The sequence below is a fragment of the Salmo trutta genome, chromosome 21 (genome assembly GCF_901001165.1).
Source record: "Salmo trutta chromosome 21, fSalTru1.1, whole genome shotgun sequence".
NCBI classification, from domain to species: domain Eukaryota; kingdom Metazoa; phylum Chordata; class Actinopteri; order Salmoniformes; family Salmonidae; genus Salmo; species Salmo trutta.
This window is the reverse complement of record NC_042977.1, coordinates 32,916,280-32,936,002: the sequence shown is the minus strand read 5'-3', so window position 1 is coordinate 32,936,002 and position 19,723 is coordinate 32,916,280.

Below are 19,723 nucleotides of genomic sequence, written 5' to 3'. Positions count from 1 at the left end.
GTTAGGCATAAGGTTAGCAGTGTCATTAGATTTAAAATAACATTTTAAGAAGAGAAATTGTAGAAATGGGCAGGGCTTATGGCTTTGTGGGTATAAAAGCTGGTGACGACCCAGAGCCTGTCCCTCAGATCCCTCGCACTCTCACATTCTGAGGGTCAAGTAGAGTAGTAATACTATGCCGCTGAAGAAAACGCATGCACACATAATAAGGCTGCCTGGAGTGCCTGCACAATTCTGACATTATTATATATTGTAAAAATGTGTTTAATGAAATCTCTACGATAATATGGAGTGTCTGTAATAGTTATAATATCAATGTAATGACATATTTGTCTGTTTTTATAGAAACAGGCATTGAGGTTACATGGAAATGGAATAGATTCATGTATGTTTATGAAGTAGACAGTCAAGTGGGCTGTGTTAGCTTGTGTGTATTTACAGTGGGAGGAGGGCAGGGAAAGGAGAGACATCCATTACAACTGAAGGAGATGGTTAGCAAGTAGCGCCCCAGCACAGCGAATATGTCGGAAATGAGAAAACTATGTCTCTAGCCCGACCTTGGATGTGATGCCCTCATACACACACACGCCACTTGCACCAGATCCAAGTTCGTGCAAGACATCTGGCTGGTACTCACTCAGGATGTAAGGAGGGTTGTCGAAGTAGAAAACCTGACCCCTACCCTCCTCAACACATACACACACTTTCACATACATACACACACACCCGCCCACCCCATTTTTATTTGTACAACATTACTAGTGGTCGTTACGGAACTGGTGAACAGGGGAACTCCCCACTGATCATGAGAGGAGCGGAGCTGGTCCGGGGAGGGATCCAAGCAGCTGGGGCATTAAGCTAGCTGGAGCTGGGGAAGCCTCCGTGCTCTCCAGCGTGAACTGAGGTAATGCTTTAGACATCTGCAGCATTTTCTAATTATGCCAGACGTTCGACGCTGTGCAACTACTTTGTGTGTCTGCTGGCTGCACTTCGCCAACTGGAGGAGCCAAGGCAAGCCATTTTAACTCTGTTGAATGGGTGAGGCAGACACAAAGGGATGTCCTTGTGTCCTCATTATGCATCATGGTCTTGTTTGGCCAATGGCACATGCAGCATTTACTATCTCGCCTCAGATTGTTAGATTATGTAGATATTAAATCACAATTTTTCAACTTCTGTGATTTCAGACATTCGTCACCAGACATTTGTCTGTTAAAGTGCATCATTACAGAAGCCCTGAAACCGAAGGAAAAAAAATTATAATATCCAAAAGCTTAACTTAAGCATTCGGAATTCATGAATGATTATGCTGAGCAGGAGGGGAGGAGCAAGCCAGGGTGTCAAAAACACAGAAATTTGAGGTTTAGAGGAACTTCTAAATTTGACATTTGGAAATACGTGGATAAATGCCAGAATCTGAAGTTAAATTGGTAAAACCGTGAGATCTTGTTTGCCCACTTACTTGCTCTGGCATTCAAAAGCAGCCCTATCAAAGACCTGTCGATGAATAATCATATCAATGGATGGAATCAGTGAATGAATGGCTGCAAGAACGGCCTGGCAAGCACAACTCGCGCTGCATAACAAATTAGGTCTAATTAGACAACAGAACTTAAGTCATTCAAATGACTTAGTATCACGTTCAAACGACTTAGTATCTTATTCGTTTGAACAACTTATTTATTTTCTTAGTTGTTCAAACAAAATACTAAGTTGTTCAAACGAGATACTAAGTCGTTCGAACAAGGTACTAAGTTAGCATTAAGATACATGTAGGGTTGTTTATATTATCCTGCATATTACTCCAGAATTAGCAAAAAGGACAATGGTGGCATACTGGGCCACCTTTATTTGTATTCTTTACAATAAAAAATGAAGTGTTATTTAAAGTGAAATGAAATGCAGAAGAAAGGAACAAATCTCATAATAACCTGTGACAGTGGCCATTGCCACAACTCAAGGTGGTGCTACAGTATCTTCAGTACAGTCCTGTTGCTGCATAGAGGCCAGGACACCTCCTGGGGAAAGGACGTGTTTAAGGTCAATGTTTTATGACCACACTAACGATGCTGACGTCCTGTTAGGTGGGTAGCCTACAGCAGTGGTTTCCAAACTGATGGTCGGCAGGGGGGCGCGCCGGTTTTTATATATATATTGAGAGTCAATATACACTGCTCAAAAAAATAAAGGGAACACTTAAACAACACAATGTAACTCCAAGTCAATCACACATCTGTGAAATCAAACTGTCCACTTAGGAAGCAACACTGATTGACAATACATTTCACATGCTGTTGTGCAAATGGAATAGACAACAGGTGGAAATTATAGGCAATTAGCAAGACACCCCCAACGCAGGAACAACGATCCCCAGCTGTTCCTGATCAGGAGTCACAAGACACACAGAACATTCAAACACACCCACAAGACTGCCACGTCCTGACCCCCAAACTACTACAACAGCTCCATCTGCTGGTCAGGACGTGACAGTTTGTTAGCCAAGCTTGGTCTTAAAATAAGGTGGCAATAAGACCAAAGAAGTGCTTTTGACTGAAACCATTGATTTGAGTAAGCTGTAAACTGTAAGTTGTCAGTGATTAACATAAACCATTTCTTGCTATTGTAACCTGTGTGGTATACACTGAAACAGAGATTGGTGTAGCAGGCTCTACTACAAAGATACAGTACCTGGTAATTATGTTTAATTATCTTAATTCTTGCCTTAATTATTCCACTGAATGGGCAATTATTCTACTTTATTAAAGAGATGGAGATCTGTCAGTTTGAGAATTTATGTGCTCTGCTGAACTGTAAGTTTCTGTATTTATTTTCTTAGTCAACCTTGTGTTCTGTTTCGTTGTGTTCTTGAATGTAGCCCTGTTTCTTTGTGTTCTTGAACGTAGCCCTGTCTTTCATTTTTGTTGACACATTGATTTTACCTGTGCTAGTTACTCACCTGATCTCATCAGCTCCTTATTTAGTTAATTTCATTCTGTTTATGCCTTTGTGAGGTATTGTTCGTTTTGACTCTACTAAGCCTTTTCCTAGCTAGTTTGTGAGAACCAGTTATAGCCTTCAGTCCTAGTTTTGATTCACCTGCCTGTTTGCCTACCTGTGTATGACCATTGCCTGCCTGTGACCACGAGTCCTGCCTTCTGCGAAGGCAAAGTTAACACTTGCCGCGCTCTGCGAGTGAATCTACACCTTTTTCTCCCTGAGTATTCATTACAGGAACCTTACATCACTGAATTGTTACACTTTTGCCCTCCTTGAAACTTAATCTCCGCTGTCCCACCTCCTTCCCAAACCGGCACACACATAGAACGTTGCCAGTGTTTGCAGCTCACCGTCGATTACAATTACAATTTTGAGCTTTGACAACAAACAAAATCTGGGTGAGTAATTTAACTCGAGAAATCTCATCACTACCTATTTTGCAGGCAGGGGTAGAGAGAAGACAAAATCCCCAAGTAGTCCCACCTCAGAAGTATTGGTGACAGTTTAATGATCAGCGCTCTGAGCACCACACCCTTGCCACTCTATTTAAAAGACCCCATTTCCAAGCCTAATTACTCATCTCATTGGTTTGAAGGGGAGGGGTAAATGGAGTTGGAACTGAGTTGGATATGGCCGCTGTGGTGTTGTGATGTCAGGTGCTTGAACCCGTGGGCTCCGCGAGCTCCAGCCCCAGCTTTCCACTCTGTTCTGTTCTTGGCCAGATAATTTACAGGGGGTGTAATTCCCTCAGAGCAATGACATTACTGTGCGTGACTGTGAATGGAACACTAACACCGCTCCATCTCTGTCATGGCTCCCAACACTACCATTTATTTCTCATTTGTTTATGCTAATCAGTAACAAATGTGAAGTTTTTTTTCTCCTCTTTATAGATCCTGGGTGAGGTGAGGTGATGTTGCTGCTCAAATCGTTAACTGGAAGGGTACTTTAAGTTAATACGATTATTATGTTCACAAGGGGAATTCGAGCTACTTTTAATTTACTTTTGAATTTTTTTTTTCAGAGGGTGGAGGGGCTTACAGGTACAAAAACGATCAAAGAAATGCATACAAAGATAACCCCAACCCATTCCCCCCCTCAGTCCCCATCCACCTGCATCCTCCCTCCCCACCTGGAAACCATGTTTCCCACCTCGCCTAGCCCCTCTCCACCGACCTGAAAAAACCATGCTTCCCTCCCAAGCAGCAATGGAGGTCCAGGCCTCAATTTTTCTTTGACTAGCACCATTCATTCTCGCTGTCAATAATTCTAATGTTTAACTTCTAATAGTAACTGTATCCACTGGTTAGAATGGGAGAGAGTAAGGTGGTTGACATCTTAGAGACAACATTTTTTTCACAGCATTGCTGCCTGCCAGCAGTAATCTTCTCTGATTGTTTGAGAGACTCAAGGGGCTATCCATCGTTAAGTTACATAATATATGCAAAGTATTGAATATTTAAATTCATGCTCTTCAAAAATATTTTACTTTTCCCCAGAAGCATTTAACTGCAGACCACTCCCACATCATATGAAGGTATGTGCCTACCTGATTTAGGGAACAAAGTGAACAGTTGGGAGTTGGGTCCAATTTCATCGTAAAACATTTCCTTGGTGCTAAATACAGTCTGTGAACAAATTAAAAAAGTTGATCGTTCGGATTAGGGGATGCCAAGGTCCTATTTTTCCATACTATGTTCCAGTTAAAAGGTTTTTTTAATGGCTAGCTCAGAATATGAGCTTTGCAAAAGTTCTTTATATATTATAAAGATCAGTCCTTTCGGGAGGCCAGAATTTATTTATAAATCCCATCATTGGATTTTTCGGTAGTTGGGTTACCCATGGGACTCCATAGGCCAGCATAGCTAACCTAAATTGTAAATATAGAAAAAAAAGCAGTTCCAAATCTTGGAATGTTCTCAAACCATTACTGTTCATGATATCGGTAAGGGTACAGATTCCACATTTGGACCATTGGGGGGTTACAAAAGGCTACCCTCCAGATCGCAGTGAAATATTGGAGTATCGGCATACCTTTACGTTTCCCAGTTACATTGTTTTTCAATTTTGCGTCAAATAGAAATTGTGTGAGCAATAATAGGACCGAAGCGTAGTTTGCATTGTTTAAGGGATATTTCAGTAAAGACCACCTCTTCCAAGGCAATAAGAGACACCATATTTCTCTCTATACTGTGCCAGGGGGCAGAAGAATGTCTAAACCAAACTTAGGATGGGGCGAAATGCTAGTGCCTGGAAGTACAATTTAAAGTTTGGTGTGGATAGTCCTCCTACGTCTTTACCTCTTTGTAAATGTGTTAATTTTATCCGGGATCGTTTACCTTGTCATATACATTTTGAAACCACACTATGAATTTTATCCCAATAACCAGAAGGGAGAGCCTTGGAAAGCATTGAACTACAGAAATTAAGCCGTGACATAAAATTTGATTTCTATTGAATTGATTTGAGCATTCTGTTAAAGTTTCTGGCAACGATTTTATCTAAGGAAGGGAAAATCTACTCCCAAATATTGGAAACGATTAGGATTCCATAAGTGGAGATAGAGTCCTTCATTGGGGTCTTGAGATGCAGTGGGGCTGATTTGGTTAAATACATTTTATAACTTGAGATGAAGCTGAATTTATCTTCAGTGTGTTTGGGAGCGATTGAGGTACTATATATATATATATATATATATATATATATATATATATATATATATATTTTTTATGCAGACACCCCTTCAAATTAGTGGATTTGGCTATTTCAGCCACACCCTTTGCTGACAGGTGTATAAAATCAGCAAACAGCCATGCAATCTCCATAGACAAACATTGGCATTAGAATGGCCATACTGAACATCTCAGTGACTTTCAATGTGGCCGTCATAGGATGCCACCTTTCCAACAAGTCAGTTCGTAAAATTTCTGCCCTGCTAGAGCTGCCCCGGTTAACTGTAAGTGCTGTTATTGTGAAGCAGAAACGTCTAGGATAAACAACGGCTCTGCCGCGAAGTGGTAGGCCACACAAGCTCACAGAATGGGAGTGCTGAAGTGCGTAGTGAGTAAAAATCATCTGTCCTCGGTTGCAAAACTCACTAACGAGTTCCAAACTACCTCTAGAAAGCAATTTCTGCACAAGTACACCACATCAGTCACTGGCTTTATCAATAAGTGCATCAAGGACGTCGTCTCCACAGTGACTGTACACATATACCCCAACCACAAGCCATTGATTACAGGCAACATTTGCACTGAGCTAAAGAGTAGAGCTGCCGCTTTCAAGGTGCAGGGCTTTAACCCGGAAGCTTACAGGAAATCCTGCTATGCCCTGCGACGAAGCATCAAACAGGCAAAGAGTCAATACAGGGCTAAGATTGAATCATACTACACTGGCTCCGACACTCGTCTTATGTGGCACGGCTTGCAAACTATTACAGACTACAAAGGGAAGCACAGCCGCGAGCTGCCCAGTGACACAAGCCTACCAGACGAGCTAAATCACTTCTATGCTCGCTTCGAGGCGAGCACCACTGAGGCATGCATGAGAGCATCAGCTGTTCCGGACGACTGTGTGATCACGCTCTCTGTAGCCGACGTGAGTAAGACCTTTAAACAGGTCAACATAAACAAGGCTGCGGGGCCAGACGGATTACCAGGACATGTGCTCCGGGCATGTGCTGACCAACTGGCAGGTGTCTTCACTGACATTTTCAACATGTCCCTGATTGAGTCTGTAATACCAACATGTTTCAAGCAGACCACCATAGTCCCTGTGCCCAAGAACACAAAGGCAACCTGCCTAAATGACTACAGACCCGTAGCACTCACGTCCGTAGCCATGAAGTGCTTTGAAAGGTTGGTAATGCCTCACATCAACACCATTATCCCAGAAACCCTAGACCCACTCCAATTTGCATACCGCCCAAACAGATCCACAGATGATGCAATCTCTATTGCACTCCACACTGACCTTTCCTACATGGAATAAAGGAACACTTATGTGAGAATGCTATTCATTGACTACAGCTCAGCGTTCAACACCATAGCACCCTCAAAGCTCATCACTAAGCTAAGGATCCTGGGACTAAACACCTCCCTCTGCAACTGGATCCTGGACTTCCTGACAGGCCGACCCCAGGTGGTGAGCGTAGGTAGCAACACATCTGCCACGCTGATCCTCAACACTGGAGCTCCCCAGGGGTTTATGCTCAAGTCCCCTCCTGTACTCCCTGTTCACCCACGATTGCATGGCCAGGCACGACTCCAACACCATCATTAAGTTTGCAGACGACACAACAGTGGTAGGCCTGATCACCGACAACGACGAGACAGCCGATAGGGAGGAGGTCAGAGACCTGGCCGGGTGGTGCCAGAATAACAACCTATCCCTCAACGTAACCAAGACTAAGGAGATGATTGTGGACTACAGGAAAAGGAGGACCGAGCACGCCCCCATTCTCATCGACGGGGCTGTAGTGGAGCAGGTTGAGAACTTCAAGTTCCTTGGTGTCCACATCACCAACAAACTAGAATGGTCCAAACACACCAAGACAGTCATGAAGAGGGCACGACAAAGCCTATTCCCCCTCAGGAAACGAAAAAAATTTGGCATGGGTCCTGAGATCCTCAAAAGGTTCTACAGCTGCAACATCGAGAGTTTCCTGACTGGTTGCATCACTGCCTGGTACGGCAATTGCTCGGCCTCTGACAGCAACGCACTACAGAGGATAGTGCATACGGCCCAGTACACCACTGGGGCTAAGCTGCCTGCCTGCCATCCAGGACCTCTACACCAGCGGTGTCAGAGGAAGCCCCTAAAAATTGTCAAAGACCCCAGCCACCCCAGTCATAGACTGTTCTCTCTACTACGCATGGCAAGCGGTACCGGAGTGCCAAGTCTAGGACAAAAGGCTTCTCAACAGTTTTTACCCCCAAGCCATAAGACTCCTGAACAGGTAATCAAATGGCTACCCGGACTATTTGCATTGTGTGCCACCCTCCAACCCCTCTTTTATGCTGATACTACTCTCTGTTTATAACATATGCATAGTCACTTTAACTATACATTCATGTACAGAGAGGGAAAAAAGTATTTGATTCCCTGCTGATTTTGTACGTTTGCCCACTGAAAAAGAAATGATCAGTCTATCATTTTAATGGTAGGTTTATTTGAACAGTGAGAGACAACATAAACACAAAAAAATCCAGAAAATGCATGTCAAATATGTTACAAATTGATTTGCATTTTAATGAGGGAAATAAGTATTTGACCCCTCTGCAAAACATGACTTAGTACTTGGTGGCAAAACCCTTGTTGGCAATCACAGAGGTCAGACGTTTCTTGTAGTTGGCCACCAGGTTTGCACACATCTCAGGAGGGATTTTGTCCCACTCCTCTTTGCAGATCTTCTCCAAGTCATTAAGGTTTCGAGGCTGACGTTTGGCAACTCGAACCTTCAGCTCCCTCCAAAGATTTTCTATGGGATTAAGGTCTGGAGACTGGCCTGGCCACTCCAGGACCTTAATGTGCTTCTTCTTGAGCCACTCCTTTGTTGCCTTGGCCGTGTGTTTTGGGTTGTTGTCATGCTGGAATACCCATCCATGACCCATTTTCAATGCCCTGGCAGAGGGAAGGAGGTTCTCACCCAAGATTTGACGGTACATGGCCCCGTCCATCGTCCCGTTGATGCGGTGAAGTTGTCCTGTCCCTTTAGCAGAAAAACACCCCCAAAGCATAATGTTTCCACCTCCATGTTTGACGGTGGGGATGGTGTTCTTGGGGTAATAGGCAGCATTCCTCCTCCTCCAAACACGGCGAGTTGAGTTGATGCCAAAGAGCTCCATTTTGGTCTCATCTGACCACAACACTTTCACCCAGTTGTCCTCTGAATCATTCAGATTTTCACTGGCAAACTTCGGACGGGCATGTATATGTGCTTTCTTAAGCAGGGGGGCCTTGCGGGCGCTGCAGGATTTCAGTCCTTCATGGCGTAGTGTGTTACCAATTGTTTTCTTGGTGACTATAGTCCCAGCTGCCTTGAGATCATTGACAAGATCTTCCCGTGCAGTTCTGCCTGATTCCTCACCGTTCTCATGATCATTGCAACTCCACGAGGTGAGATCTTGCATGGAGCCCCAGGCCGAGGGAGATTGACAGTTCTTTTGTGTTTCTTCCATTTGCGAATAATCGCACCAACTGTTACCTTCTCACCAAGCTGCTTGGCGATGGTCTTGTAGCCCATTCCAGCCTTGTGTAGGTCTACAATCTTGTCCTGACATCTTTGGAGAGCTCTTTGGTCTTGGCCATGGTGGAGAGTTTGGGATCTGATTGATTGATTGCTTCTGTGGACAGGTGTCTTTTATACAGGTAAAAAGCTGAGATTAGGAGCACTCCCTTTAAGAGTGTGCTCCTAATCTCAGCTCGTTACCTGTATAAAAGACACCTGGGAGCCAGAAATCTTTCTGATTGAGAGGGGTCAAATACTTATTTCCCTCATTAAAATGCAAATCAATTTATAACATTTTTGTCATGCGTTTTTCTGGATTTTGTTTTGTTTTTCTGTCTCTTACTGTTCAAATAAACCTACCATTCAAATTATAGACTGATCATTTCTTTGTCAGTGGGCAAACGTACAAAAACAGCAAGGGATCCAATACTTTTTTCCCTCACTGTACATACTACCTCAATTGGGCCGACCAACTAGTGCTCCTGCACATTGGCTAACCGGGCTATCTGCATTGTGTCCCACCAACCACCACCCGCCAACCCCTCTTTGACGCTACTGCTACTCTCTGTTCATCATATATGCATAGTCATTTGAACCATATCTACATGTACATACTACCTCAATCAGCCTGACTAACCGGTGTCTGTATGTAGCCTCGGTACTATTTTAGCCTCGCTACTGTATATAGCCTGTCTTTTTACTGTTGTTTTATTTCTTTACTTTCTTATTGTTCACCTAATACCTTTTTTGCACTATTGGTTAGAGCCTGTAAGTAAGCATTTCACTGTAAGGTCTACACCTGCTGTATTCGGCGCACGTGACAAATAACCTTTGATTTGATTTGATTCTAGTGGTTCTGAATAGAGCAGGGCCTGGTTTCCCGATAGCAATGGAACATAGGTTTACAAGTGTTTTAACAATGCTTCGGAAAAATAACACCGTTTCCCAAAACACCACGCAGTGTACGTGTTACAAATTTGAACTTAACTGTGTCATTACAGGAGCTGTCCCGTGCTGAAAATGATGCCAGAAGATAGGCTAAAGAGCTCACTGTAGCTCATAAATTATTTATGGCTATTCAAAGTAATCTTTTTAAAATATCCATTATTTTCCACAATACAGTTTTCCCATCAAGAGAAGAAATGTTCTGCAGCCTATTATGTATTTAAAATAATGTCTGTGAGTATAACAGAACTGAAATGGCAGGCGAAACCCAGAGGACAAACCATCCCCCCCAAAAAAATGTCATCCTACAACTGATTTCAATTGCTGGCACTTTTATAATAGGGCGAAATCGTGCCCGATTGCAGTTCCTAGGGCTTCCACTAGATGTAAATAGTCATTAGAAAGAGTTTCAGGCTGTTTTTAAAAAAAAAATGCCAGAAATTGTAGTTTTGTAGGTAGCTCCCATTTTGGCTGTAGTGTTTCCAAGCGCGTGAATGAGAGCGCGTTCTTTGGTATTTTTCTCCGGTAAAGACAATAATGATTCTCCATCTTAAATTTTATTGTTTATTTGCGTATTAGGGTACCTATTGTTTGATTATAAACGTTTATTGACTTGTTTGGATAAGTTTATTGGTAACGTTTGTGATTAATTTTGTATGCGTTTTGAAGGAGGGAAACTGAGTGGATTATTGACTGAAGCGTGCCAGCTAAACTGAGTTTTTATGGATATAAAGAAGGACATTATCGAACAAAAGGACCATTTGTAATGTAACTGGGACCTTTTGGAGTGCCAACAGAAGAATATCTTCAAAGGTAAGGCATATATTATATCGCTATTTCTGACTTTCGTGTCGCAACTCCCTGGTTGAAAATGATTTGTTATGCATTTGTGTGCTGGGCGCTGTCCTCAGATAATCGCATGGTTTGCTTTCACCGTAAAGCCTTTTTGAAATCTGACATGGCGGCTGCATTAACAACAAGCTGTATTTTGATGTTTTGCACTTGTGATTTCATGAAAGTTTAATATTTATAGTAATTTAATTTGAATTTGGCGCTCTGCAATTTCACTGGAAATTGTCGAAATGGGACGGTAGCATCCACTAATCCACAAGAAGTTAAGGAGAATTGGTGTCTCTGAGGGGTCTTTGGCCTGGTTTACTAACTACCACTCTCAAAGAGTGCAGTGTATAAAGTCAGAACATCTGCTCTCTCAGCCACTGCCTGTCACCAAGGGAGTACCCCAAGGCTCGATCCTAGGTCCCACACTCTTCTCAATTGACATCAACAACATAGCTCAGACAGTAGGAAGCGCTCTCATCCATTTATATGCAGATGATACCGTCTTATACTCAGCTGACCCTCCCCGGATTTTGTGTTAAACCCTCTACAACAAAGCTTTCTTAGTGTCCAACAAGCTTTCTCTGCCCTTAACCTTGTTCTGAACATCTCCAAAATAAAGGTCATGTGGTTTGGTAAGAAGAATGTCCCTCTCCCCACCGGTGTGATTACTACCTCTGAGGGTTTAGAGCCTGAGGTAGTCACAAGAACTTGGTAGTATGGCTAGACGGTATACTGTCCTTCTCTCAGCACATATCAAAGCTGCAGGCTAAGGTTAAATCTAGACTTGGTTTCCTCTATCGTAATCGCTCCTCTTTCACCCCAGCTGCCAAACTAACCCTGATTCAGATGACCATCCTACCCATGCTAGATTACGGAGACATACTTTATAGATCGCAGGTAAGGGTGCTCTCGAGCGGCTAGATTTTCTTTACCATTCGGCCATCAGATTTGCCAACAATGCTCCTAATAGGACACATCACTGCACTCTATACTCCTCTGTAATCTGGTCATCTCTGTATATCTGTCTCAAGACCCAGTGGTTGATGCTTATTTATAAAACCCTCTTAGGCCTCCCTCCCCCCTATCTGAGATACCTACTGCAGCCCTCATCCTCCACATACAACACCCATTCTGCCAGTCACATTCTGTTAAAGGTCCCCAAAGCACACACATCCCTGGGTTGCTCCTCTTTTCAGTTCACTGCAGCTAGCGACTGGACCGAGCTGCAAAAAAACACTCAAACTGGACAGTCTTATCTCCATGTCTTCATTCAAAGACTCAATCATGGACTCTCTTACTGACAGTTGTGGCTGCTTCGCATGATGTATTGTTGTCTCTACCTTCTTGCCCTTTGTGCTGTTGTCTGTTCCCAATAATGTTTGTACCATGTTTTGTGCTGCTACCATGTTGTGCTCCTGTCATGTTGTGTTGCTACCATGTTGTTATCATATGTGTTGTTACCATGCTGTGTTGTCATGTGTTGCTGTTATGTTGTTGTCTTTAAAAAAATAATCCCAGCCACCATTCCTGCAGGAGGCCTTTTGACTTTTGGTAGGCCGTCATTGTTGATAAGAATTTGTTCTTAACTGACTTGCCTAGTTAAAAGTAAAAAAATAAAATAAATACAAAAAATGGTGATCGAACGCCGCACTTAGCTGTTCTATGAGTGGTCTGAGGCAGGCATTTCTAGTGCAGCGTTAAACAACAAATGTTGGTTTGGTTCCAAATAATCCATAGTTATATCCAAATAGCGACGTTTTGTTCGTGCATTCAAGACACTATCCGAAGGGTAACAAAGGGTGACGCGCCCGGCACGTTTCGTGACAAAAAATTCAAAATATTCCATTACCGTACTTCGAAGCATGTCAAACGCTGTTTAAAATCAATTTTTATGCGATTTTTCTCGTAAAATAGCAATAATATTCCGACCGGGAGTCGTTGTTTTCGTTCAAAGACTGAGAAAGTAAAATGGACTCTTCACGTGCACGCGCACGCCCGTCTCATTGTTCTCAGATCGACCACTTACCAAATGCGCTACTGTTTTTCAGCCATGGGCTGCAAAGTCATCATTCAACGTTCTGGCGCCTTCTGAGAGCATATGGGAGCCTTAGAAAATGTCACGTTACAGCAGAGATCCTTTGTTTAGGATAGAGATGACAAAGAAGGCCAAGAAATGGTCAGAGAGGGCGCTTCCTGTTTGGAATCTTCTCAGGTTTTGGCCTGCCATATGAGTTCTGTTATACTCACAGACACCATTCAAACTGTTTTAGAAACTTTAGGGTGTTTTCTATCCAAATCCAAATTATATGCATATTCTAGTTACTGGGCAGGAGTAGTAACCAGATTAAATCGGGTACGTTTTTTATCCGGCCGTGCAAATACTGCCCCCTATCCCCAACAGGTTAATGATGAGTTTGAAGGGTACTATGGTGTTGAATTCTGAGCTGTAGTCAATGAACAGCTTTCTTACATAGGTATTCCTCTTGTCCAGATGGGATAGGGCAGTGTGATGGCGATTGCATCGTCTGTGGACCTATTGTGGCGGTAAGCAAATTGGAGTGGGTCTAGGGTAACAGGTGGGGTGGAGGTGATATCATCCTTGACTAGTCTCTCAGAGCACTTCATGATGACAGAAGTGAGTGCTAAGGGGTGATAGTAATTTAGTTCAGTTATCTTAGTTTTCTTGGGAACAGGAGCAATGGTGGCCATCTTGAAGCATGTGGGGACAGCAGACTGAGATAGGGATTGTTTGAATATGTCCGTAAACACACCAGCCAGCTGGTCTGTGCATGCTCTGAGGACGCGGCTAGGGATGCCGTCTGGGGCGGCAGCCTTGCGAGGGTTAACACATTTAAATGTTTTACTCACATCGGCCACGGAGAAGGGGAGCCCACAGTCTTTGGTAGCGGGCCATGTTGATGGCACTGTATTGTCCTCAAAGCGCGCAAAGAAGTTGTTTAATTTGTCTGGGAGCAAGACGTCGATGTCCGCGACGGGGCTAGTTTTCTTTTTGTAATCCGTGATTGTCTGTAGACCCTGCCACATACGTCTCATGTTTGAGCCGTTGAATTGCGACTCCACTTTGTCTCTGTACTGACACTTTGCTTGTTTGATTGCCATACAAAGGGAATAACTACACTGTTTGTATTCAGTCATGTTTCCAGTCACCCTGCCATGATTAAATGTGGTGGTATGTGCTTTCAGTTGTGCGTGAATTCTGCAATTAAACTATGGTTTCTGGTTAGGGAAGGTTTTCATAGTCACAGTGGGTACAACATCTCTTACACACTTCCTTAAATACTCACTTTTAGTTTCTGCCTATAGGAGGGGAGCAACAAGATGGAGTCATAGTCAGGTTTGCCAAAAGGAGGGCGGGGGAGAGCCTTGTAGGCTGCGCGGAAGTTAGAGTAGCAGTGGTCGAGTGTGTTACTCGCTCGTGTACTGCAATCGATATGCTGATAGAATTTAGGTAGCCTTGTTCTCAGATTAGCTTTGTTAAACTCCCCAGCTACAATAAATGCAGCCTCAGGATATATGGTTTCCAGTTTGCATTGGATATAATATGGTCAGCATTTGATTGTGAGGAATTCTAGGTCAGGTGAACAAAAGGACTTGAGTTCTAGTATGTTGTTACAATTACACCATGAGTCGTTAATCATGAAACATACATCTCCGCCCTTCTTCTTACCAGAGAGATGTTTGTTCCTGTTGGCGCGATGCACTGAAAATCCCGTTGGCTGCACGGACTCTGACAGCATGTCCCCAGCTAGCCATGTCTCTGTGAAACAGAGTATGTTACAATCCCGGGTATCTCTTTGGAAAGTAACTCTTGCCCTAATTTCGTTGACTTTGTTAACTAGGGACTGGACATTAGCGAGTAATATACTCAGAAGCGGCGGGTGGTGTGCGCGCATCCGAAGCCTCACTAGAAGACCGCTCCGTCACCCTCTTCTCCTACGATGGCGTTGTTTTCGGACAGCCTCTGGAATCAGTTGAAATGCCCTGGGAGGTATAGACAAAGGATCCACTTTGGGAAAGTTGTATTCCTGGTCGTAGTGCTGGTAAGTTGACGTGTCTCTGATATCCAATAGTTCTTCCCGGCTGTATGTAATAACACTTAAGGTTTTCTGGGCTAACAATGTAAGAAATAATACATAAAAAAATAAATACTACACAGTTTCCTAAGGACTTGACGCGAAGCTGCCATCTCTATCAGCGCCATCTTTTCATGTGTTAATTTAGTTACATTTTATATTGATCACAGAATGTAGGATTTTTAAATAATTAAACATTGATACGCTCCCCAGTGGTTGGGCCTGGCTGCCAAGTGGGTGGACCTCCAAGGCCCACCAATGGCTGCACCCCTGCCCAGTCATGTGAAATCCATAGATTAAGGCCTAATACATTTTTCCATTCCTTATATGAGCTGTACCTCAGTAAAATCTTTGAAATTGTTGCATCTTGCGTTTTATATTTTTGTTCAGTATATGTTGACAATTATTTGAAAATAAGTATTTTAATTCAAAGTTATTTTGCAAAAGAAAGCCACGAGAAAGCCACGTGTGTAACGTTCGTCGCCTGGTGACGAGGAAGCGGACCAAAACGCAGCTGGGAGCGAACACATGTTTATTCAACACACTGGAATTAAACATGTACACAAAAATCAAGAAAAATGCCGATACGTTACGTGCTCAAACAAAGTGACAACACCCCACAAACAGCGTGGGGAAAACAGCAACTTAAATGTGATCCCAATCAGAGACAATTAGCGACAGCTGTCTCTGATTGGGAATTGACAGAACCCAACATAGAAATCACCCACATAGATCTAACACCAGGCTATAACGCTAACATAGACAACAAACCAAGGAAAAATACCCAACATGACACACCCTGACCCAAAATACCCGAGTTCACCTGGTCAGGGCGTGACAACGTGTTTCAATCCATGCCACTGGAACTGGAACCCTGTTTTCATCTATCATTAACAAACTATTCTTAAGGTGAAACCCCAATTTTACTTTCCACAGTTTTCTAAGCTTTTCTTCTTTTGCAATACAAGTTCAGATACACACAGATACTTAGGGATGCAAAGAGATACACAGTCATAGACTCCTTGCCTCCCCCATGCCACATGCTATAACGTTGGAACTTGGTTTGAGGGGGACTGTTGAAAGTTTACTGGAGTCCGAGCAAACTCTGTGGCCTGTCAACAAAGGTTTTCAATGTGAGAGACTCCTCATGGAATCCTACACTTTGAGCTGTCATAACGAACGGCATCACCAGAACACATAAGTGAAAATTGCTGATGTGGAGAGAAAGAGAAAGGGAACATCATTAATAAAGATAATGAAGCAGATGGCTCTGTCTAATGGCTCTGTTGGGACACATTCTGATGAGAAGTCAGTGGGGGGATTGAGCGTAGGGTGGGCCTCAGTGGGAAAGCCTCTAATGTAGAAACAGGCTGCTTACCACAGCATGTTTTTGACCTCAAAAAGCCATAATAAACAAATGCTTCTTGGGCCACAAGAAGGCCCTCCGATGCCAAAAGAAATGCAGAATAACATCAGTTGGGGTCCAAGAGTTACTTCCTGGAGCCATGTGTGACTGATTTGGTGTCAATTTGGGGATTTGGACGTCATTACAATGACATTATGATGACACATTGCACTTTCCAATTCAAATTAAGATGATTCTTCATAGTTCTCCCAGATGTTTGCAAGACTCGACTTGTGGGTTTTGCAATGACAAGATAATGTGTCTTCTTGGGAGTTTCTCAAGATTTGTTGTTCCAAAGGTCACTTTAAAAGTGTAGAATATGTGCTTCCCCAATGGACACAGATGTCAGTTCAACTTCTAGTTTTGATTTACATTTGGATGAGTTGTCAACTAACGTGAATTCAACATGAAATCAACAAAAAATATCACCATGTCATTGGATTTAGGTTAAAAGTTGGGTGAGAAAAGACTACATTTCCTTATGTTGATGTCTCTTTGCAAATCCAATCGTTTTCCATGTTGATTCAACGTGATCACATACAGCTCTGGAAAAAATTAAGAGAAGTTGCACATTTTGGGGAATATTCAGAGGTGGAAACTTTCCGTGGGAATTAACGGGAATATATGCAAATTAATATTAATACCATTTAAATGTAGATTTTTTTGCATTGGATATATTTACCATATCATATGGAGACAGAAACATAAACCTTCTACCTTATCATAAGTAGACATAATTGCAAATTATTATTATATAAATAAAAAAACTATTTAGTTACGAATTGAACTTTAATTAAACGAGTTGACTCTTCCCATGGGATGATTTCACTGAACAACAAAAGAAAGGGAATATTGAATGATCCCCAGCGATCCATTGCATCTCCCAAAAACATTTTTCAACATACATCTGTAAAATGATATCTGTAAAGCTTTGTTTGTCTTCCTCTCAAGCTTCCATGTCTTCTTCCTGGAACTCCTCAATGTCCATGTCACAGGTGTCAAAGTGAGTAGACCAAGGTGCAGCATGGAATATGTTAATCTTGTATTTTTTATGAAAGAAGAATGAACACTTTACAAATAAACAAAAAATGACAGCAGACAGTTCCGTCAGGTACTTACAACTAAATGGAAAATAACTACCCACAACCCCAAAGGAAAAACAGGCTGCCTAAGTATGGCTTCCAATCAGAGACAACGAAAGACACCTGTCTCTGATTGGAAACCATACCCGGCCGAACATGAAAACCAACACATTGAAAATGATAACTAGAACAAACCCACATAGAAACAGAAAACCCAAAATACCTACAAAATACCTACAAAACAAACCCCCCTGCCACGCCCTGACCACTCTACTATGGCAAATTACCTCTTTCACTGGTGAGGACGTGACAGTACACCTCTTGAACATCAGACTCTTGAGGCCTCATCTTCACTGTCACTTTCCAACCTTGTTGAGAACGGCTCGTTGTCAGGCTCAAAAAGCCTAAAATTTGCCCTGATGGCCACCAATTTTTCAACCCTTGTATTGGACAGCGTGTTGCGTGCTTTAGTGTGTGTGTTCCCAAACAAGGACCAGTTGCACTCTGAGGCGGCTGATGTTGGTGGGATTTGCAGGATGATGGAAGATGATGGAGGCAACAAGGGAAAGAGCCTCAGATTCACAAAGTCCCTTCCACCCGGTGGCTGATGAGATACATTGGCTTGACTGCCATATTGCATCTCCATCCCAAAGCTCTTGCTTGGAAGTGTACTTCACCAGACTCCCAAGAACCTTGCCCTCATCCAGGCCAAGGTGGCAAGACACGGTAGTGATGACACCATAGGCCTTGTTGATCTCTGCACCAGACAGGATGCTCTTGCCAGCATACTTGGGGTCCAACATGTATGCTGCGGCGTATATGGGCTTCAGGCAGAAGTCTTCACACTTTTTGATTTATTTCAAAACTGCAGTTTCATCTGCTTGGAGCAACAGTAAAGTGGCCAGGGCAGTACGGATTTCTTCTCTTACATCTGCAAGCAGAGTCTGAACATCAGACAGGATGGCATTGTCTCCCTCAATCTGTGCAATGGCTACTGCTATATGTTTCAGGAGTTTCAGGCTGCTTACCACTCTCTCCCAAAATACATCATCCAGGACGATCCTCTTGATGGGGCTGTCCATATCAACAGACTGATATGGCCATTTCTTGGAGAGACTCCTTCCCCTCCAGGAGACTGTCAAACATGATGACAACAGCACCCCAATGGGTGTTGCTGGGCAGTTTCAATGTGGTGCTCTTATTCTTCTCACTTTGCTTGGTGAGGTAGATTGCTGCTATGACTTGATGACCCTTCACATATCTAACCATTTCCTTGGCTCTCTTGTAGAGTGTATCCATTGTTTTCAGTGCCATTATGTCCTTCAGGAGCAGCTTCAATGCATGTGCAGCACAGAAAATGGGTGTGATGTGAGGTTAGGACTCCTCCAGTTTAGACCAAGTAGCCTTCATGTTCGCAGCATTGTCTGTCACCAGTGCAAATACCTTCTGTGATCCAAGGTCATTGATGACTGCCTTCAGCTCATCTGTAATGTAGAGACCGGTGTGTCTGTTGTCCCTTGTGTCTGTGCTCTTGTAGAGTACTGGTTGAGGGGTGGAGATGATGTAGTTAATTATTCCTTGCCTACCAACATTTGACTGCCCATCATAGATGATTGCAATACAGTCTGCTTTCTCTACGATTTGCATGACCTGCACTTGAACTCTGTTGAACTCTGCATCCAGCAAATTAGTAGATAAAGCATGTCTGGTTGGAGGGGTGTATGCTGGGCCAAGAACATTCAGAAATCTCTTCCAATACACATTGCCTGTGAGCATCAGAGGTGAACCAGTTGCTAACACAGCTCGACAAAGACATTCATCAGCATTTCTGACTATGTTCCTCCATTGAGTCAAAAAAACTTCTGATTCCAGGAGGATCATGAGCTGTTGCTATCGATAAAGTGTCTGATTCAACATTTTCACCTCGAATAGAAGTAGAGGGACTTTTGTCAGAGGTTGTTTGTTGTGAGCGCTGAGGGAACTTTATGCACTTGGCCAGATGATTCTGCATCTTTGTTGCATTCTTCACATCTGATTTGGCACAGTATTTGCAAATGTACACAGCTTTTCCTTCTACATTAGCTACAGTGAAATGTCTCCACACATCAGATAGTGCCCGTGGCATTTTCCT